Raw genomic sequence first — 23308 nt, forward strand, 5'->3', positions numbered from 1 at the left:
GCTATGTTTTAGTGTGACTCACACGCCCTTGGGACATTCTTTGCTATCATCTCTCCTGGGCATCAGTAACCCACCAAATAATTTGGCATCTGTAGCCAAGATGCCCCCCCTCAGAACCTCTCAACAGCTTCTGGGGACACAACCCTAACAAATACTCCTGCCCCAATTCTATTGTCACTGATGACAGCACGAGACACTGATGAGAGCTGTATAAATTTCCAGTCCTTTCTGAAAGCTAGTGAAACATTTGGGTAAACCACTTCCTTCAGTGATGAATTCTCCAGTGCAATCTCATTATATGGAAAAGTGATCCCCAATTTTCACTTCCCAGTTTCATTGAATGGTCCTTTTGTTCTCATGTATATGATACAGGCAGAACAGAAGCTAAGTCTATTTTTCCTACTCTAGCAATTATTTTGTAAACTACCTGTCCACTGTTATATCTCTTCTTTTCAAAATAGCAATCTCAGTTTTTCCAATGTCTCAGAGTTTTTGCATGCCTTAGTTTCTCATGTCACCATCTCCTGAAGTCTCCTATTTGAGGGCAGACTCCTGGGCTGTCTCCAGAGAATTCATACAACATGTCCTCAATGGTGATGAAATCTCATGCCTATAATTATTACAGAGTTAATTTAAACCCCACAAGGGTAACATCAGCCCCTGCAATTGTACTGTTGAGACTGAATTTCAAATACTGTTGTGTTGTCCAGTCACCTTCCCTGTACAGGTCATTTTAGGGAAAGACATTGCAGAAAGTCCTTAATTCACACTGGATTTTTTTTTTCTTACTGTTCACCGTCACTTTGGGATATATAAGTTCTTAAATTTGTAGCATCCTCCTGATTGAAAGCTCCTTTCCCTATCTGTTGATTACCATCAAGTGTACCATCAAGTGTATCTCTGGAAAACCATCAGCCCTAATTTTACTAGGCAAAGTTTTTAAGCCAAAGTTCTCAAGATAGGATCTTCATTCTCCAGAAGATCTTAAATGAAAACACCTGTTTTCATTTGCAAGAATCTTTATTGAGAATTATTGATCAGAATTATTCACAATATTCTCTATGACATTTTTACATAAAATATTCTCTTGATACTTCTCTGTACACCATTTACCTTTTAGCAGTTCATGATGTGTGACCACCTAATACTCAAAGATCCTTTTTTCTCCTTCTCTCTCATTTCCAGTTGGTGAGTTCCCAAGAACAAAAGTTATTAGTCCCTATATCCATGGCAGTAAATTTTGCATACTCGAATCTCATGCAAGATTTCATTTCATCCATCTTTCAGTATTCATTTATAACATCCTGATCATTCTGTCCTTGTGCCATCAGCAAATTTCATCCAAATGCTCTTTTTATTTATGCCAAGGCCATGAATTCAAATATGAAACAAGATAAGGCCTCATAGTGACCTCCATTAGTAATCCCTTTTCCCTATCAAGATTTTGCCTTTGTGGAGCAGTCTCAAAGGCCTTTTAAAAATCTAAACATATCAGATTAAATGTTTCTCTTTTATTAAGTTCTTTGTTGATGCATCCCGAAAACTGAGCAGAGGATTTATGAGATACTCTTTGCTTAAAGAATTAATCTCAGTTATCAGGCTCTTCCAGGTGTTTTGACATATTTTTAATTACCATTTTGACCAGCTTTCAAGAAACAGATAAAAGCTTCACTATTCTACTTCCCTGATTCATTCCTAGCACCTTTTTCAAAATTGTGGATAAACTCTGTGTTCCCTGAAGCTCTGGTACCATGGCAGCTTTCCATGACAGACCATATATTTTCCTAACCCAAGAAGCCAAGAAGCCCCACTAGTACTCACTTGAAATTCCCTGTAATTCTTGGAGGTATACCATATTATATTTTAAAATTATCAATTTGGTCCAACATTTCTCATTATCAACTCTCAGTCTTTGAAAGCTGCTTCATTGTAAAAAACAGAGTGCATGCAGGACAAGAATACAATAGTCTCAAAATTGAAAGTGTATGACAAACTTTGAAAAACAAGGTTTTTCTCGATTGTTCTCTTTAACCACCCTTGATCCAATACATCCACTAATTGTTTCACAGGCTTCCCAGTTCTCACACCCCGGAAGATTTTCATTTATCCTTTTCATTCATTTCATTGTTTGCTCTGCAACTCCCTGTTCTGTCTTCCCTCCTAATTATTAAATGATGCAAATTCAAGCTTCTCCCTACTGTAAATTTTGAAGAACCTCTTGCTTGACTCTGAAATTACAAGTTAAGTCACACAGGTATCCTATTTTCCTTTTGATCCACAGGAATGCTTGTCATCCAAGACTATTATTATTGCTGATATCATAGGTATCCGCCAGCACTTCTAAGGATTTTAATCTTTTACTATTAACTCTGATGTCTGCTTCTCAGTCAGAACGCAACGGCATGAACTGCTCATTAGTTTGAGTTATTGCGATCAAACTTTATATCCTGTCTTCATTTTCTCACCATCTGCTTTTGAAGTGGCAGATAGGCTGTTAATCAGACTCACTGTGCTTCAGTGCCTGTGAAGTGTACTGGCTCTTTGAAAAGTGACTTCAGGTGGTTCTTCATTTACTGTTTCAAGCAACTGCTGTCCACACTTACAGGCAGACAGAGCTTTCCTAGCTGCCAGTCCTGGGAATGCTTCCACAGCTTTCCTTTCCGGGCACCAATGCCCAATATGAAGACCCAAATTTGGATGCACAAAACAGGGTTCTCCTTTAAGGACAGCTACCAATTGATCTTTTGGTTTGTTCACTATAAGCACACAAAACTTAGAATGCAATTTTGTCAATTCCAAAGGGAGGAGCAGTATCCAGCTTCCTCTTTCAGAGCTATTTTTATTCTGCAGGGCTAATAAGCAAGAAAACCAGTAAAAATTACTTCATCTTATCAAGTCAATTAGCCAAAATGAACCTAAGCATCTTAACTGCTGTGTAAGAAGGTACCTTTTCATGTAGTCATTTCAGAGGAGAATCACTTTATAACTGTGCTGTACTTTGTATTCATTGAGCCTGTGGTAATACACGTGACAGTACCTCTGTGAGCTTTGGGGCCCTAAAATCTGACCTTCAATATCAATTTGTCTGTCTGTCCAAAGACTGAAATGTCTCCCTTGTGAATACTTCACAGTCCTTATCATAGTAACATTATGCAAATCTTTTGAGTCAGGAAAGTGCAATTGTAATGGAAATAATTTTTTAATGGAGAACTCTTTAGATGTTCTACACTGAAGGGAAAAACAGCATGACTTGAAAATGTATGCAAAACAAATTCATTCACTGACACTCCTTTCTCTTTCTAGAAAAGCACCTTTGTCTCACCCAAGTCTTCTAGAACAGAGCACAGCAGACCCTAAGGCACCAGAAATACTTGTGAAGACCTCGACACCCTGGTCTGCCAGACCACGATGGCCAGGAGTCCCCTCCCCAGGGCTCCCCTGCTCTCTATCCTTACAAGCACTGAGATCACACAGGAGTTTGCATTTAAATACTGCTTAGAATCGTGCAGGCTCCTGCAGACTCTGACAGCTCCGACTTCACCCTCCAGGTTTTTCAGTTTGAACACAAGCTCCAGAACAAGGCTCCTGCATATGATCTTCCTCCACCAACCTTTCCAGATGACATTGTTCCCAGAGCCCATTCACAGCACAACTCAGCCACAGGGAACCCATAGGAAGGGCTGGGGCAGACCAAAACATCATGGGTAAAATATTTTCCCCAGTTTGTGTTAGATCTGTATCCTGACTCCTGCCTCATGGCACTGCTTTATGTCAGAGATAATTCCGAACGCACAGTTAAGCATTGTGCAGCAAGTATTTGTCATTTTGTATCTCCCTGGTATCTCCCATGTACTGCCTGAATGTCCTAATGACTGGGGTTTGTAATCCACCTATTTTTGTCTCTGTGAATATTTAATCAATCATTCACACAAAGAGGATAAGCTTCAAGGGGAAAAAAATGTCATTAAAAAACAATTACCTCCAATTATCCAAAGCTGAATAACAAGAGCATTTGCCTAGGATATGCTGGCACATCTCTCTTTCAAACAGAGCATTTGACCTCGGGACACAGAAAGAGCAGTCTCCCTCTGCTCACAATCTTGGGAATGAGCCCTACTCTGTTCCCGTGCCTACCTACAGTCACTGTGCCTGTCTGAAAGATCAAGGGAAAAACGGGTGAGCCAGGTTTAAACCTCTGCTAAAAAGCCATGAAAAGAATGAAGGTCCCTTGCAGAGATCTAAAAAACCAAGAACTCATGTAGGGTTCATAAAAATAAGAGACCAAATACAGGAGACAGACTTTATTTTTGTCCTTGCAGAGGGAAAGGTCACAGTACAAACTAAAGATTTAAAAGGCTCAAGAAAACCAGAATGAAAAGCGACATTACAAATGCATCAATTAGGGGAAAAGCTTCAGTTAGAACTTGTGCCTTGTCACTCATCAAAGGATCCAATTACGAGACCAAAACCAGGCTTTGTTAGTACTGCAATTCACAGAACTACCTGCTTCAAAGCACATTAAAGTGCAGCTGCAGCCTGAAAAGTGACTGTCACAGCTACGTGGGATGGCATGGAGCCTGCACCGAGCCTTGGAGGAAACAAAGACCCAACCTTCAGTCCCCAAGGAATGAACACAGGGACTTTCCTCGTTTCAACAAAGCCTCCCTGTATTGGAAGTACAGCCAGTGGCCCTGTCTTCTTGAACTTCTGAGGACTTCAGGGAGAGCCTGTACTGTTTTGGGTCCTATTTGAAAGCAGAGGTGGGCCTGGAAGAGACAGGACAGTCCATGTGGAAACCATTTTTGTGGGTTGCGAGAAACAGAGGGGCTTCTGTGCACCCAAAATATTCCACTGCCTTTCCCAGTGACTAAACCTCTGGAGCACAACTGGTTTGGGTTTGGCTGGCATTCCTCAGGCAGGGAATGGCTGAAAGACAAAACACACCTCACTGCTGGGAGCCCGAGTGCTGTGTGTGGGAAGCAGACATACTTCACCCTGAGAATTCCGTCCTACCCGGTGTGTGAGTAAATGAATTAAGTTTAAAGGCTTCCAGGATGAAAGGACGTAGTCTCATGATGTGCCAAGGGAAGTTTGGGTTTGGAGACTTTAGGTTGGAGGAATTACTTCACCAAAAGGGTGTTTAGACATTGGAATGGGCTGCCCTCGGAGGTGGTGGAGCCACCATCCCTGGAGGTGTTTAAAGAACACTGGATGTGGCACACAGTGCCATGGTCTATTGCCATGGTGGTGTTCAGTCACAGGATGGACTCGGAGATCTCGGAGGTCTTTCCCAACATCACTGACTCCGTGTCTCCATCCCCAGCCGGAGGAGCGCACACGGTCGCAGCCCTCACGCACAACATGGACCCCCCGTTGCCATTTTGCGCGCGCCGCTCCCCACGTGCCCCGGACACGGGGGACGGCCCCGCCCGCACCCTGACGTCACGCGAAGCGCATGCGCCGAGCGGAGGCGGGAGGGGGCGCCACCGCCCGAGGCCGCGGGGCGGGTCAGCCGGAAGTCGCCGAGCCCCGCGCAGGAAGTGGCCCCCGCGCGCACGCCGCCACCAGCGGACCCCGGCTGCGGCCGCCCGCGCGGCCCTTTGTGACTCATGTGACTGACGCGCGCGGCGCTGACCAATGGCAGCGGCTCCTCCCTTGCGCGCCTGGCCCCACCTCCCCTCGGGTATCACGGCCAATCGGGAGGGCAAGTTCGCCTCCGTTGCCATCTCCTCCCTGATGGATGGGTGAGAAACCCAATGAGATCGCTAGCCCCGCCCCCGCCCCCGCCAATGGGCGCCGCGCAATGCGGCGCTCGCGGGCCGGGGGCAGCCAGGGAGGGCCCGGCCGGACGCCCCCGCCCCGCGGCGTCTCCGTGGGCGCCGCCGGCCGCGCTCCTGCGTCGGGGGCAGCCGCCCCGCCCTCCCCCCCCCGCCTCCTTGAGGGGCTCCGGCCGCCCCCGGCCCCGGGCAGCCCCACCGCCCGCCACACGTTCCCTGGCTGGATGCGACACGGGGCGGGGAGGAGCCGCCCGGCCGCTGCGTGCGGGGGCTCTGCGCGCTCTTAAGGTGGCCCGAGAGCCCGACGGGACCGGGACCGGGATAGCCGGGGGTGTCCCCTGTGGGGCGGAGGAGGGCGCGGCAGCGGAGGCGGGAGCTGCTTGGTGTGAGGGCGGCTGCTGGGGAATGCCCGCTCGGCCGTCAGGGTGAGGGAAGCGGGTGGAGGTTTGTACCGGGAGATAAGAGCCTGTCACATGAGGATTCCCGCTGCAGAGACGGGGAGCGGCGGCTTGAGACAGTCTGTGCCTTCCTGTGTGTCCGAGGCTGGGCCAGCAAACACGTCCCTCGACGATTGTCCAACCTTTGAAACTTTGGAGCTCCCGGCAAGTGCGGTTGGCTCTGGTGGAGATATCAGGTACACTGGCTTTCTTGTAGTTAAAATCCTAAACGTGTAATTGAAGAGCTGATTTTTAAACCACCAGTTTTGGCTTCTCGATTTTGCGAGAGGCATACACGCATAGGTATGTCATTTACATAGAGCACACCAAGAAATTATTCAAGATACACAACGTAACCAATAAATTTTTACATGTGTATCTACAGAGTCTGTGAGTTGGCAAAAGACCTCTGAGAACATCAAGTTGAACCTTTGACTGAACACCACCATAGCAACTAGACCATGGCACTGAGTGCCACATCCAGTCTTTACTTAAAGACTTCCAAGGACATAGGTTTTACCACCTTCCTGGCAGCCCATTCCAATGTCTAAATCACCATTTTCTGTGAAGAAATTCCTCGTGAAGTCCAGCCTAAACCGCCCCTGACACAGCCTGTGGCTATGTCCTCCTGTCCTGTCTCTTGATAGCTGGGAGAAGAGGCTGACCCCCACCTGGCTGCCCCCTCCTTTCAGGTGGTTGTAGAGTAAGAGGGTTACCTCTGAGCCTCTTCTACAGGCCAAACAACCCCATTCCCTCAGTCATTCTTGTACTTGTGTGCAAGTACATAAACAAAGGTTTTTCTGGCAAAGAAGGGTTTTTTAAAAAAACCCAAGTCAAACACCTAACCCTGCCCAGGGAGAAAAACATGTTAGGATACCTGCACGTTACATAGGATTGCTGAGATGCCTGTTTATTACTAGTTAAAAATGGAAGGAACAGTCCTTCAGCCAGGATGTAGAAGAGAATTCCTTCCCAAAAACTGAGACTTTCAGTGTCCCAACTGCCAAAAACCAAAGCCACCTCCTACACCTTCCTGGATGTGAGAAGCCCCAACTGCCCGCTATCCATCTGTCAAAATTTATAGATCTTCTTAGACAAATATTAACAATTCAGTCATGCGCAAAGCCTGTGGCATATTGAAAAAATTGGGAGAAGGATAAAATACAGTGAATGTAATGTAAAAATAAGCTACGTGGTGACTGGCTTACTCTTTTTCCCCGTGTCTCCATCTGCTCTCCTCTGTCTTCTATTTAGCTGTGAAAGGCTTTGGGATGTGTCTTTGTTCTCTGAATGCTGAATATGATGGATCACAATACATTTATCTCTGTGCATTTCTGCCACACTGATCCTTTGCCCTGCCTCCCTAGGGCACTTTTTGTGTTGGATGGTAATTTTTACGTTTACATTCATACAAGCAGTGGAACAAGTTAGTTACATCATACCTTTAATTGTCTATAAAAATCAGGCAGTACTTCAGATATTCATTTGAGGAGAGGATCCTGAAAACCAAAAGGAAAAATAAGTAGGGAACACACATCGGATGCCTGGCACACGTCGAGTCCAACCACAGCTTTTTAACACCTCTGCATTTGGCTACAGATCAAACAACTTGCAGATACCACCCGTCTGCCTCGCAGCACAAGGATGCTCCTGCCTTGTCTCTCAGTGAAGAGTAGTCTGAGCACTGTGTGGACACAAATCCTAGCTAGAGGGGAACTAGGGAACATGGACTAGGAGTAGCAGACACACCCAAAGACCACCTAGCCCAAACAGAAGTCAGAGGCAAAAGAACAGGGGAACTGAAGCTAGGCTGTTCTCGCAGGACTTGAGTGAGGCTGGGAGAAATGACAATAGGACAGAGGTCTGCTGTGGCACTGGGAGGGAAAGAGATGGTTGTTGGTCCTTGGTAATGATCAAGAACACCATAATTGGGATCTGTAGTGAGATAATGCAAATAGTATGGGGAAAAAGGCAGGAAACCCTTCTTGACAGAACAGGTAGTGGCATAAGGAGGGAAGTTGTGACTAGAGCTGCTGGCATGGGTGCAGAAGAAGGGGATAGTATGGGAGAAGGAGGACACAGAATCTTGAGAGGATGGAGGATAATGACTTGACTTCCTGAAATGAAGGTGTGGAACTATGGCACAGGTTTTGACCTGTCGAAGGAATGCAAGGAGTCATTGCAGGTGCAATGGTAAATTCAGCTCTGCAAATGCAGCAAGTCTTAAAACACCCCCTCTGCTATCTCAATTTCCATATTACAGTTTCCAGAAGTAAAAAAATTATTTTCTCAGAAAGTGCTGTTTCCTCCCAGTGTATGTGCTGTCCTCTACTTCAAGCCTTAGAGCAGTGCTACCATTTGGAAGGATTCAGATGTGAAACCACACACAAAAAGATGAGATGATGAAATACGCGGTGACTTTCAGATAACTGGGATAGGGGCCCCAGGGGGGACTGTTTCAGTCATGCTTTTCAGATTGACACATCAAAATGATCTGCATACGACACTGTCTGCTGGTGTATGGGACACCAGGCAGCACCTGCTCCTCCTCAGACATTTTAGAGTATTGGCTTTATTTGGCATGCTTTATTGCACAGTCCCCTTTAATGTTATAATGAACTACTGTCTTGGTCTGCATCCATGAGACACTTCAACAGGAGACTCCTAGTTATTGGCCTGCTGGGTCAGAGTGGGACAGCACTGAGTGTAATTCACAGTCACAGAATGAGTTAGGTTGGAAGGAACCACAGCAGGTCATCTGGTCCATCCTCCTTGTTTTAGCAGAGTACTCCCAGAGTGCATTGTGCATGATTGCATTCAGATCGTTCTTGAGAATCTCCAGTGAGGGTGACTCCATAGCCTCTCTGGGCAGCTTTTTCCAGTGGACAGTCTGTACAGTGCAGTTTACCTGCACAGTAAAGAAGTTCTTCCCCATGTTCAGGTGGAACTTCCTGTACATCAGCTTCTGCCTCTTCATCAGGTTGGCACTGCTGAGAAAAGCCTTGTTGCATCTTCTTGGGACCCCCACTTTAGATATTTATGCACATTAATGAGGTAAATTAATGGGGTTTCCTATATGGTTCTAGCTGGCTTTAATACACGGGAGAGATAGCAATGAGACCTTTAACAGGATTGTGGTAGAAACACCTAAGATCTGGTGATGTCTCTGCAATAGGTTATGGACACACACAATGCTTGAGGGAAGACTACTAGAGAGGGAGAGCTGCATTGTTTTTGGGGTGGGAGTTGACTCGGAGCACTCAGGGCTGAAGCAAGGCCCCACCGCTGCATGGGCGGTGTGAGCAGCACGGGTGGGCAGACCCCGGCCCGGGGTGGCCATTTGTGAGCCCCCGTGCCGGGGCTGTTACCGGCTGTCGCAGGGGTGCCTCCGCAGCCGCTGCCCCCCGCTTACAGCGGCGAAAGGCAGCCTGCGGGCGAGGGCCCCACGGCCATCTCGAGCCCCGTGCGGGGCACGGCCTCGGCCGGTCCCGGCGGGCGAGCAGCTCCTCCCCTCTGCCTGGCAGAGCGGGCGGGCAGCCCCTGCTCCCCCGGCCCGGCGCCTCCTTAACCCGGGAAGGCGGGGGTGGCCGCGGCTGGGGGAGCCGGGGGAGGCGGAGCGGCGGCCGGGGAGGAGCCGGGGCCTGCAGTGGAGCCGCAGCCCGGAGCAGCAGCCGCGGGAGCGGCGGGGCCTGGAGAGAGTCAGCACCGCCCGGGCCGGGCCCCCCGCACCGGAGCCCGGGGAGCCCCCCGGGGACGAAGCCGCGGCCCGGCGGAAGGCGGCGGAGGCGCCGCGCAGGCCCGTGAGCCGCCGCGGCCTCCCGTGGTAGCCGAGCCCGGGCAGGAGGAGCCGGGGCCTGGGGGGAAGCCAGGGACAGCGGCCGGGGTGGGGGGACACCCCCGTAGCCTGCTGGGGTGGGGGAGAGACCCTGCCCGCCGCCCCCCGCCCCGTCCGCAGCCCCGTTAGGCAGCCCCGCGCCCGGTGTGGGGACACCCCGGCGCCCCCCCCTGCCAGGCCCCTTCCCCGCAGCTGGTGAGGGAGCTTAACACTTGCCCCCTTCCCCACTAACCAGCCAAGGGTGTGCGGAGGACCCCGGCAGCCAGCCCCAGTAACTATCTAGAAGCAGGTCTGCTCTTTCTCGGTGTGGAACAGAGCCTTCTGGAGCTCCTTCGATACTTGTTACGGGGAGAGGTGTCCTCAGACCCCTGTTCCTGAGGATTGTGAGAATAACCTTTACTGCCGACTCCCTCCTGCTGAGGAAAGTCTTCTCTCAAGCAGAGCAGACAGCCCTTCCCCAGATCAGGTAGTAGTGGGTGTCTTTACAGAGGAAATCCTGTATGCCCAGGAGAGGCAGTTCCCAAGACAGGAATAAGTAGGAGCTCCAGATACTTACCTAGTAATTATTTACATCTGCTCGGCAGGTGATAGAGCAAAACAAGGGAGAGAAAGCAGAGAGAGATTTAGCTAGTCTTTCCTTTTCCAGTTGCTGTTAACTGGAGATAAAGGTAATTTCCAATACTGATCTCATCTTCCTTCATCCCAAGGAAGATCCCTCATCCCCTAATCCCAAGAGGGTTTTCTTCAAATACCCCGTGCAAGGAGAGAGGACACACCTCCTAGTTACAGGGAGAGGAAAAGGCAGATTTCACTGATAATATCCACTGAGATAGCAAAAATTTTTTTAGAGAGATTTTTTTTTCCTCTTACGGGCAAGGTGTACCTAGAGAAAAGAGATTTCTAGGTAGGCAGATTGGGGAAATTGATTTCTGAAATATTCTGACCATCAGTGAAAAGGCTGTTTCCCAGGGAACACCCCTTTAGTAGTTAGCTGCCAAAAGGGAGAGAGGATCTCCATCCCGGGATAAAAACAGCAGTTTTAGGGGACTGACAATCCCCTAGCAGATTGTTTTAATACTCAAGATCCTGATTTCATCCACAATCCTTTCGCCCTCGAAATATTTTTTGAAGAAGCCCTTGGAATAGCTGACAGCAACGGTCTGAGTATGGGTCTCAGAGAAGGAGTGTGAAGGGCAGCACCCCAACAACCAGCACTGAAGATAATCCACCTCCCTCCAGAAAATCTTCCAGACAGAGTGAGTGACCACATTATATCACCTCTCTATTCCTAGCTGTCTTCTCTTGCCTTCTGTCCTTGTTTTCTGTGTCTTTTCTTCTCTCACGGTATCTGCATGCTTTTAATCTTTTAGCTCTCTCTGTTTCTGGACCTCTCCCCACCTTCTTTTTCTGTGTGTCTTTCTCAGTCTCATTCATTTAGCTGCCTTATGGAGCTAAATGGAATTGACCTGATTCTTTTCCTCACTATTTAGCTTATGGGAGACCTTAGCCCGATATAATTGTAAGATGCCTCTCTACCCTTTCCCTTCTACTTTCTTTCCCTGGTCTATTCATCCTAGACTCAGCCTTAATCATCACTAGTGTGAATTAATTTCTGTCATTTAGGGGTCATTGAGAATGATAATAGTGGCCAAAAAAAGCTTTGAGGAGACAGGAGCAGTGATTTGTAGTGCCAGGGTCCAAGGATGCACCCATGGGGTGGAGTGTCAGTTCTCCATGTGGGTCCTACTGTGCTTGTAACTGTGGGAATAAAATCATTGTGCGGTGCAGATCTCGCTGTTCTTGGGGTCTGAATCTACAGATCCCCATGCAAATAACCTGAGATGCGTGTCCTAATGTACCTAAGGGACTGTGGGATGAATTCTGGAAAGAGTGCCCTTGAGAGTGGGTCCTGTGGTGCTCAGGGGCCTGGGAATGAAAGCTGTGACAGTGCTGGTGGAACCTGCTCTGAAAGCCAGAAGAAGCCATTCGGTTGCCACCAGTCTTCATCTGTGTTTTATGCTGCATTCAGGGGCTAGGAATGTGAATCCTAGTGCTGGTGCTGCGTGAGCCAAGCTGCTGCTTTTTGTAAATGAGGCAGTTAATTCCCAGCCACAAATGAGTATTCTGACACCAGCGTAGTGATTTCCTGAGAAATCAAGTCTGAGGGAGACGTCGTCTCAAATAAAGCCAAAGCAGATTCCAGGAGCAGAAGAATCTTGGATATTTCACGGTGAGGTATTACTGTTTCTAGTGAGATAGCAGTGAGGAAATCCAAGATCAAAGGGCCAGGACAGGGAGCCCTTTTGGAGAGCAATGGTTAAAGAGGGAGTCCCTGAAGAAGGAACTCCTTGGTGTAATGTGCTTGCAAGATCAGACAAAAGATGCCAAAGTGATTCCCCATTTTGGCAGAGAATTTTGTCAGTTATCCATAGCTTCAGAAGGTGACTCTTTTTCTAAGGGAAGGCTGAACCACCAAGCATACATATGTTCTGGGGGGTACTGTTAGATGCCCTCCTACCTGTTGCCCTATAGTTATGCAATCAGCCTGTTTTGAGTAGAGCTGTGTTATCTAGCACAAGGGAAGAGATAACTGAGGCATTTTGGCCTTTGTACATTCAAGGGGATAAACTGACTTTTCATGCTCGTGAGGTTAATTTACCTCACGCTGCCCCCTTCCTCACAGTCATGACTTGACATTTTTCAAGTGCTTTTGCCTCTGATGGATGCCAGGGCACTTTACAGAATATATACACCAGCCTTAACAAAATTCTGCTCTTCCACAACAATTACCTTTCTGCATATGAAACATTTTTTTTCTTCCATTAATGATAAGGATTCTGTATTTGCTGCCTGAGCTTTAAATGGTCTTTACAGACATAAAAGACTGGAAGTGGTGTGCTATAGACTAATGGTTATTTATTTGTTAATTGCTGACAAGGCATTCAGTACTGACTTGGACACCAAATTAAGACAATCTCTTCTCAAAAGATCTCATAATCTAAAACACAGCTATACAAAAGCTGGGACATACTCATAAATTTTAGGGAATAATTTTTCGTGAGCACAGCTCTTCAAAATGATCATGGTATTCACATCAAATGTTTATCACAGGTGAAAATGCAGCTTCCTCTGAGATGGAATACTGCAGCTGCTCTGCACCATTTATTTTATACAAAAGTATCTATGCAAGAAAAAGGGAGAGTATTATTTATCTTCATGAAAGTGCAGGGTACTTTATAGACATGGCTTAAATGGAACTGTTATGTCTGTAAGAGTTTACATTAAGAATGTTAAACCTGACCACCTAAAATTAGACTTTAAAAACCACATTAATGTACCTTTGTAAATAGCCTAATTCTTGTAGATGCCTAGGAATGTAGAGTTGGTTTCAACAGAAGCAGTGAAGTCTTCTACATTTAGGGAAAAAGACACTTAGTTGTGCGTATATGGGTTTGTAGATTTCAATTTGGACTTTCATGCTTCCAAAAGTTGACTTTTTAAGTTGAAGCAGTCTGATTTTGTCCTATGGGCACTCAGCTCCCCTCTGAGAACTGACAGTGGCATTTCTCAGGTCAAGCCCTTAAGCAAAATGAAACGAGATGGTCTAAAGAGTTATGGGAAAAGGATTATATTACTGAAAGATCATGAGGTTATAATGCTGTTTAAGTCTGTGTTCTATAACTTTTTGGGTTTTATCTTGAAGTGTGGCTTTGAGGGCAAGTTTCTAGGATAGAATAAGGAGTCCAAAAAGTTGGAATAAAAGAAGGAAGCAGTTTGAGGAGTTGGTATCTAAGTTTTCAGGCCAAGAGAGGGTTGTTACTACTGTAGTCCTTCTGGTTTGGGGTTTTTTGCTGAGTTTTTTTTCCCCTCTCTAAAAATACAGCGGAATGTTGGTGTCTCTGAAGAAGTTTATTCTTATCACAGAGGTACAGGTTACTACCTCTTTCCCTAAACTTCAGCTGACCTTCATGTAGTGGGAGATTCTGTCTGCATCCCAGTTTGGATCTTTGGCCCTTTACTTCAAATGTCAGAAAGAAGGAGTGGTTAATGGCAACTGTGATATGGACAGCTGTCCCTCAAGAGCAGGACTGAGCTGATTATCTCATTTTACACAGCTGTCAGACAGGAATTGGATCTCAGTTATTAGCAACCAAAAAATGAAAAGCGCTTCTGGACTCATTTTTCCATTTGCTTCTCCCAACCTTGGGTAGAAGAGTAACCAGTGATTTTCCTGCAGAACCTTCTATGTTTTTGTAGTACTCCATTTGCAGAATCTGTTTCTGAGTGATGCTTCAGAACTGAAACTTTGAAGGATACTGTTTTTGGTCTGGGAGGTGTATTAGAGAAGATGAGTAGCCCCTAGATTGATGGGCAGCCTAATGTGATAGCCTAACATGTTTGAACTCTCCAGTTGTATTAACTCTGAAGCCTAAAGAAAAGCCTTTAATTTGCTGTATTGTTGGCAGTTGCACATGTTATTTAGCAAGAATATCCAGCTGATGTGTTCAACCTCCAAATGCTTATTGTCTTTGTAGGAGGTAGTATTGTTACTTGCTATCTGTTTTGCTGGTTTTGTTTCCTTCTTCCTTCTAAGGGATATATGATGAACATCAAAATCCATAAGATATTTCTGCCCTGAACTCACATTTTTCACTTTTTAAAGCCGTCTGTGTATATGTATTACTGAGAGAGAGCAAGCATGCAGCAGTATGTTTTCACAATTAATTAATTGCAAATTTTCATCTTAAATTTGAAGTGCAAATGCAAAATACTGTGAATGTTTCAAATTTTGGAGATCTCACAGCCAACTTTAAGACAAATTTAATCCTATATCCTGTGATGCTTTGCCAGGATTTGGACTAGATTGTTGTTTTATCCATCTGTCTTTGACCTGACCAGGCTTCCTGTTGTGAACCTGATACTTCCTTAGGTAGGCAGCCCAGATTTAAAGGTAGACAGCAGAGATTTTGGTACTGCCTGACCTTTCCTGAATACCTGGGCTCCATAGCATCATGTGGCACTCGTGTTCCTCTCCTGCACCTTTAAGGCCCAGCGTGTTTCCAGCCTGCCTACTTCTCGATTCGCATTTTCTCCTACACCCACTCCTCCTCTCAGTTGTTCCTGCTTTTTGCATCTCTTTTCTCTTGTGGTCCCATTGGCATTCTGTCCTATGGTCCTAGAAGCCTAAAAGCTGCATTTCTCTTCATCAAGCAAGCATCCCTCATCTTCTCAGTAGGATTCTTCACTGGCAGGAGTCTCTTACTGCATCTCACAGGCTCTGGTCTTACTTCTACACCTGCATTTTGACTTGTTCCTAGTTGCCTTTTGTTAGATTATATGCCTGTGGACAAATAGGATTTTTTTGTCTGAGGTTATCTCAAGAAACTTCTTTTTTTAATCACTGAAAATAACCAGTTCTGCTTGCCTAGGGAATGGCACTTGGTCTCCATAGTCCAACTCAATTTCATTCTCCCTTCTCTTCTGGCCCCTCTCCTTCCTCAGGAATAGCTATATTTTGGTTAGTTAGAATAAAACCCCCTTCTATTACATTCTCTGGTTCCCTCTAGCAGTTGAGGATCTTGGTTTTCAGAATTAGGCTGAGCATTTTGTGAAAGGCCCAGTACCTCATTCCTCATCTTTCTGAGCTGGTCAGTTTATTTGATGTGAAATCAAGAACTAAGGGAATGTGTGTTCTTTTTTTGGCCTTTTTTATGTATAACAGAGACTGAGTAATGAGGGACAGGGTGAGATGATGAGTGAGAGCTTTTATACCTCGAGGAAAAAATATTTGCTTTTTTGTTTTTTACCATTAGCAATTCAAATTTTGTTTATGCTCTCTGCTCTGTAAAGACTGTGGCTGATTATAGCAGAAATATGTAATTACTGTTAAAAGTTCAAATCTGAATAATTGAGAAAGATTCTGAACACTTTGTGGTCATAAATTAAAAGAGCAAAGTTTCTGAATTTGCAGTTTCCCCTAAAAAAATTATTGTTAAGTAAAACCAAGACAAATTCTCCCTCCCCATCAGGAACTTGCAGAGAAAAATAAACAAGCTGGTAAAATAGTTATATCTGAAATTCTTTTTATCTCTACCTGAACAAAGTAGACAAGGTTTGACTGTAGAGAACTGGTCTGGGTTTTGGGAGAGCAATGTTCTCTGCAAAGTTCTGCTGTTCCTTTGCTGGCTCACCTTGGGCTGCATGCTTCTCCATGCATGGCTTCCCATATATCCTGGAATAGGTTATTGATCCTTTATAAGGGTTCCCAAGTATAAGGATGAAAACCACTTTCTAATGGCTGCCTGCTCTTGCTGCGGATTGCCTTAATTACAATGTGATATTGAACTTAAAACCTCTATATGCCCTTTTTTTTGGCATTAGGAAACAGTAGAAGCCCCAATGCGTTTTTGTTTCATTTAAGGACCAGTCACTCCAAAATTGAAAGATTCTGTATAATTGTGTGCAGTCAACTTTTATAAGTTGACTTTAGTGTAGATATTCTCACTCCCTTGAAGCTTCTCCTGAGATCTCTAATGACCTTTTCTTGGCCAAGTCTCAGGGTCTCTATTCCATCTTCATCCTTCTTGGCTTCCCTGCTGTTTTTGACACTTGATCATGCCCAGTCTTGAAATCTTGTCCTCCCTTGACTTTTGTGACAGTATTTTCCTGGTTTCCCTCATAACTATTCCAGTCATTCATTAAGTAGCCTCTGCACTAAGCTGTTTAGTTCCCTCCATATTTTTTTTTCATAACTTAGACACAATCACCCACTTCTAGTATCCTCTCTTTGCTTTTCTTTACCTCCTTCATGCCAGGGATATTAAATGATGCAGCTTTGCATACTACCTTAACATAATTTTTAATTAATTGCTGCAAGTTTAAGACCCCTGAGGCCAATGTGGAACTTGAGAAAGCTCCTTTGAGATTTGCCTTTGTTTCCTGCTTTCCTCTGCTGCAAGCTTCCACAGCTGGGCCTATAACATGTTCGTGCTCTGAATATACAGTGTAGGACTCATCTTCCTGTTCATGGCTAAATCTTTTGCTGTTTCTTTGAGTCTCTTTGGGTAACCCTTATGCTTCCTCCTTCATTTCCCATCTCTGTTAGCGTGAGCTGTTCTTATTGGCCTCTGAGAACTGTGTTACCTTCTCATCTTGTTAGCATCACAATTGCTGAGGCTGTCCTCCTGGCATATTTTCTCAACACATTGCCATCTCCTCCTTGACAAGCCTGTGCTTTGGCTATCATCCACCACATAAGGTTCCAGCTTGATGTGCTCACTCTAAGGGGCCTTCACATTTCTGTTTCTCCCCTATCTGTTGCTGTCCCTTACTGCATTGTCCTTTGCTGTCCCAGCAACACAAGCATGACATTGTGCTTTTCCTTTTTTTGCATGAACATCTCCTTGCATTCTTCCTCAGCTGACTCATACCTTGATACACACGGGAATATTGCCAGCCAATAGAGGCCAGACATACTGGAAAGTACTTATTTCATAGAACCCTAGAATCATTAAAGTTGGAAAAGGCCTCTAAGATCATTGGGTCCCACTGTTAATTGCATATTTACAATTAGCTGTTTTCAAATATGCAAATAGCCATTATTTGCATTTTTGAAAATTATTCAAAGGTCTAACTGATACTCAAATGTACTTGTCTTACTGTATGTACCCCACTCTCCCTGGCTCCTTTTGTGAAGAAGCATGATTGCAAAAGAAATAAAGATTGTTACAAGCAAAGACACAACATCTTGAAGACTGGAATGTTCAAGGTTAGAGCAGAATAATATTTACTTGCAGCTGCAAGGTGACAACTGTGGCAAGCATGTGTGTGGAAGAAAGGGACTTCTTTCAGTGTCTGTAAAGAGATGAACAGAAGATTTAGTTTCAGGATGATGTTACACAAAATGGAGCATTTTGTGAGTAGGATGCCAAGCAGAAGTACTAGTGTTTTAAGTAAAAAGAAACCATTAATTGGTGTGTCTTCTGTGGTAGTGTGGTTCTGAATCCTCTTGAATTTCAAGAGTGGTACAAATCTTTTCGAGTTGTGAGCCAGGCAGGGATTGTCAGGTGTTTTGTCTACTGAAAGAGAGTTCTGTCAGTTTGAGAATAACAGCTAACAGAATAGTAAAAAGGAATTATGTTAAAACAGTGGTTGAGACTTAATTTATGAGCCTCACACAGTATTATTTGATTCTTCTGATCATTCTCCAACTTCAATTTCAGCTGTGCTTTGCTCTCAGACTCCTCTTTAACAGGCTTCTCTGCAGTGCTTTGGTAATCTCAACCCTGGGAGCATGTGCTCTGTGTACGTTTTGGGCACGTGGTATTCAACTAATCTGCACTTGATACTGATTTCCTTTTTTCCTATGAATTCAGTACAGAGTTCTTGCTACTGCTTGATACCCATTTCCACGAGTGGGTTGTGGTTTGTTTCAGCAACTGTTGCAGAGTTCATATTGACTATTCTGCTTTCAGTGGTTCAGCCTTTGGTGAACAAGTTCTGACCACTTGTAGTCAGATTTTCATTTTCCCTGTATGTGGCTGATGTTCCTTTCTCTACCATAGAAGCCTTTCACTATTGCTGTCATTAAAATGCAAGGCTAACAGTAATTTTTCACTGAGAGACCCAATTTTTAATGTGAATAAGAACACAGTTTTCGTTTATAAGCGTGTTACGTTCTTTTAACCTGTGTCTCTGTATATGTCTTTGCAATGCTGTGCAGATCTTCTGAGCAAGATAGTGCACGTGCTGCTCTACTTCTGATGTTGTCTCTAATTTCAGAAACAATCTGGGTATTAAATCGGTGTTTACATATCTTCTGCTGCAGGTTTACTACTGGATGTGATTCTGATAGGCAGGTAAAATTGAAATCCTTCAGCTTGGGGCCTCTCAAAAGGCTGGGGGAAATACCTGCTCTTACCTACCATTTCTCTACCACAGACTTCCCAGTTTCCGAGGGAAAATTTAATTTCAGATATGTGCTCATAAATTTGACTTATTCCGAAACCAGTTCCCTCTACCTTTCTCAGTGTAAGAGTAATTGTTCCGTTAATATTCTTAAAGCAAATGTCAAAGATTTCTCTCCTGCCTTGGCATATGCTTGGAATTACAGCTGCTACTTCCATCGGTGAAATATTGCGTAGTGGTACCGAGGGTGGAGGGATGCTGCAGAGACACTTCTGCTGTGGTGATGTATTTTCATTGCACTTCTTCAAAGTGCTTGGTTTACTTTTTACTTCAAATCTGTTACTGGGAGGGTTGTCATGGGACATTTGGCTTATTATTAGAATAAATCTTTTCTAGTAGTCTTATTACAAAGGAAATAATTTCCAGCTCAAAGGTATTTTATGTATACCAGTATTCGCAATATCATTTACTGTTTCTTTTGACAGGTGTTACACATTCCCCACTTTACCTTACACAGCATCATAAATAAACAAACTGGTCCTAACTTTGAGCACATATTTTCAGACTGTCTTAGGAGTGTCTGCAACGTTTGTGTAGTATTTCTCAATGCTTTTTTTCCCTGTATGTTTATAGAGCAGACAACAAAAACATTTGATTAGTTGGTCTTATTAAAATCTGGCAAGGCCCTAGCTATGCTCAATCTTAGCCTGTTATGCCCATAAAGATACTGCTTCTCTTGACATGAGCATATTTCAGGCTTTGGCTATAATGCCATCTGTTGATAAGTTTAAATAAGCAGGTCAGGTTTTGTAAACTATACCATTTGTCAGTTTCAAACAAAGCTAGGACATAATTGCCTTTGGAATTGAATCCTGATGCACTTCCAACATGAGGGTTTGGGTGACTTTATAGTTCTCACAAGACTTCATGCTTCATTAGTACCAAAAATGCCTGCACAGTCAGTGCTGTTCATTTACTAAATTCAAAATATAAATTTATAGCCTGCTTGTGTACATTTCACAAAATGGAGGGAATTGAAAGGTCCTATGATAAATGTGCTATCATGATTTTATCTAATCTGTAATGACAGTGAAAACAAATTTGTTTTCTTTTTATTTTTCTTTGAGACTTAATATGAACCTTACTTTGTTGAGATTTCTATTCATTAAAGGAAAATCATATCTGTATAACAGTTTAATTACAACAAAACAATTAGTCGAGCAATTTATATTAAGCTATACATGGCCTAAAAGTTTTCATCTTCCTCGAACTGGTAATTTTCAGTACCCCCTCAGTGTGTTTTGTGTGACTTGGAGCAAATTTTCCATTCAGGATACCAGAGTCACAGTACTGCCTGTGTTCCGTGAAGCAGCACACTGAGCGTTCAGAGCCGTGCCGTGTTGCACACGCAGTAGTTCTGAGCAGGGCTGTGGAGTCAGAACCCGACGCGTGGACAGGTGCACACTGTGACACTCAGGCAATAGCACACCGTGTGCTCTTAGGTGACAGTGGCTTCCTTTGGTTGGATCCCTTTTCCCTTTGTGGCTCATGACTAGCGAGAACCATGTGCCTCCTGTTACCATATCTGCAAGCCTGTAATTGGGAAAACATTTTTTGGCTTGTTCTACTGCTCCCCAAAAAGGGAAGCATGGTTCTAGGGTATGAGAATTTCTCTTAGCTCCTTGCCCCCAGGGATGGGTTTTCCTCCTTTCATATGGAACTGAAGGCAGAAGGGTGCTGTCAAACTGCAATGCCTTTCTTTTGTCAGTAACATGACACCTATCATTCCTTCCAGGTTAAGTTTTGTTTTATGAACAATACCCACCAGCCTCTCTTCCTTCATTTGATTCCAGAAATATAAACATTTCCTGAAGGCTTCTCACAAGGAGTTACCAAAACGATGGATAGCAATTTCAGTCTGGGCAGATAATCAGTATCCTCTTTTCTTATTTCTTACATGAAGCAAGTATTTCTGTGAGAATGTTTGCTTAGAGAAGATCGGATTTTTAAGTGTTTTATTCCTGCCATCCTAGTTCACACCACCTTCTTTATGAGGGAAAGCACATATCTTAAAATGGCAAATTTCTCTTCCTTCTAGACTCAGCTAAATTATTTTCCCCTTCTTGTACTGGATGAGGACACAGAGTTTTTTGAGCGTGTTATTTACACAAGTACATTGGAACTGCCTTTTTTCACCAAAGTAGAGGCTCTTCATTTCTTCATGCATGTTTTCCTTTTACTCCTCACAATGTGACATTATTTTAGAAAGGTTGTAGTCAAATAGTCCTTTTTTTGACAGTTTTTAAATCTACTAAATACCTTAGAGACTAGGGGTATCTCTGAGTATATTAGACGGATATTGTTAGTTAGATCACTGGATCTGTGTTTCAGGTACTGAAATACAAGTAGTCACCTATTCATAGGTGTTCTGCAGCAATGTCTGTCATTGCTTGGTAGTCTGTTTTAGTTTTTTCTCTCAAAGTTCATGTTGAGAAACTTGAGTCTCCTTTAAATCTTTTTGTCATAGTGTTTTGTTGGATCAGAATACTAGCAAATAAAGCAACAGTGAAAGTAAACACAGAAAAATGTAAATGTAGAGATTTATTCTAGAATAGGCATCTTCTGTAGGCAGTGCACAGCATTGTATGGCTCCCTATTTCAGTCCCAACTGGTTCTGCCTGCCCAGCCCTTGAATCCAGCCTTAGAGAATGCTTCAGGCTATAAATGTTTATTAACTCTGTGCTCAGTGGGACCCTTAGTGTGTTGTTCCCCACATTTCATGTGTTTTTCTGTCCTGATGGGCAAGTAGCAGTGACCCTGGGTAAGATCTGGCTGGCTTAGAGTGAGCATTTGCAGAGTAGCAAAGTACAGATTTCTTCAGCACTGCTAAGGGATGGCCCTTACTGTCCCATCAACAGGAGCCTGGCTTGCATTTGCAGCAGGAGCTTCCGCTTGCTACTTGCAAAGATTCAAAGTAAGACAGCAGTTTTCCTAGAAAGCTGTAGGTCTAGTCTGAAGTGAATTAGTGGTTATTAAAAGGTATTCAATGCAGGAATTTTCTTTAATACATTTTTCTTATGAATTGGATGGATTCTTGTCTGTTTAACTGTAGTTCAGGATCCGTGCTTGGCTGGACTTTTTGCATCTCTCTGACCTGTCTGACTTGGGATTGTACTGTAACTATTTAGTGCTTGAGAAATGAAGACTCTGCTGTCGCCTTCCAGCTGTTGATGGTGGTTATGACCTTGGCTACTCTAACCTTGCATTTTAAATTCAGCAAAATACATAAACAGATAGCATTTACCTTGTAAAGTGGGACATTGTGAATTCTGGTCTTCGACTTTCTTTTTACTTCTTGAAAATTAATTCTGACTTGCTAATGTGGTAGGATTTTTAAAGCACCCTTTATTTCAGTTCCATGTGCTTATTAGTTATTACTGGCTTTTTCTTTGTTTGAGTGGGATCATAAGAGAAGAGTTCAAAAGATTTGCCAGGCAATAAGCTGGGAAAGGAAAGTTGGAAGAATGATCAGCTGCTCTGGTTTGGCTGCAGTCTTGTTTTATCATGCCATTTAGTAGTGTCAAGCTGATGCACCAAATACTTGGGTCAGGTGAATGAGAAATGCAACATAAAATAACAGTAATATGTACTGCATAGCAAATATTCTTTTAAATAATTTAGTAGCCAATTACACGAAATTATTGTTGCCCTGAAAGTGTTGTGGAATTGCCACCTTACCTAGTGTTTGACTATGCTTAATTATTACAGATCCCATATTGCCAGCAAATCCAGTAACATGATCAAGTGCAAACTTGGAAAAAAAGGTCTTATTCCACTGCTTTGAAATTTCCCATGTGATTGCTGTTTGGTCTGACTCTTTGCTTTCAGTCCTAAATTACTGTCTAGTGTATATCTTCTTATCTTCTTAAAAAGCTGCTGTGTTTTACTGAAAAGTGTTTCAGTACTGGGTGACAAGTGCATATATAGACACAGGGTTTAGTTTGGGGTTTTTTGGGGTTTTTTTTGTTTTGTTTTTTTTTTTAAGATTTTTTGATTTTGTTTTCTTGTCAAAGATTTTTATAAGCCAAGGAATAAAAATATTATATTTCTTAGTGTGGGTGTAATCTGACCCAATTCTAATTTTGCTTGTCTCCCTGACGAGTCTATTTTATACAAATGCACAAAAGCTTGTGTATTTGATGATGCAGATGTTGCATATCAGCCTTACATTTTACTGCATAGCCAATCATCCCAGATGCTCTACTGACATAACCTGGGCAAACCTGAAGCTCTGTCAAAACAACAGTGCTTTCTTCTGTTTCTTGAATTTCTGTGTTTCAGATTGGTATCTC

At 43.9% G+C, this 23308-nt stretch overlaps 1 protein-coding gene across 4 annotated transcripts in view; it reads left to right on the forward strand.

Moving 5' to 3' along the window:
• The first annotated feature begins 5964 nt into the window (after positions 1–5964).
• Positions 5965–23308, forward strand: part of FOXJ2 (forkhead box J2) — a 31203-nt gene continuing 13859 nt past the window's right edge. Inside the window, exons 1-2 of one of the 4 annotated variants that reach the window (XM_054653238.2) lie at positions 5968–6411; positions 11181–11305. The gene's annotated coding sequence lies outside the window, so the exon portion shown is untranslated. Of the gene's footprint in view, positions 6412–9806; positions 11306–23308 lie in introns of those variants that run through there. The other 3 variants (XM_054653249.2, XM_054653251.2, XM_077174136.1) reach the window with 3 other exon arrangements.

This window comes from Agelaius phoeniceus, chromosome 2 (assembly GCF_051311805.1).
Source record: "Agelaius phoeniceus isolate bAgePho1 chromosome 2, bAgePho1.hap1, whole genome shotgun sequence".
Classification (NCBI taxonomy): domain Eukaryota; kingdom Metazoa; phylum Chordata; class Aves; order Passeriformes; family Icteridae; genus Agelaius; species Agelaius phoeniceus.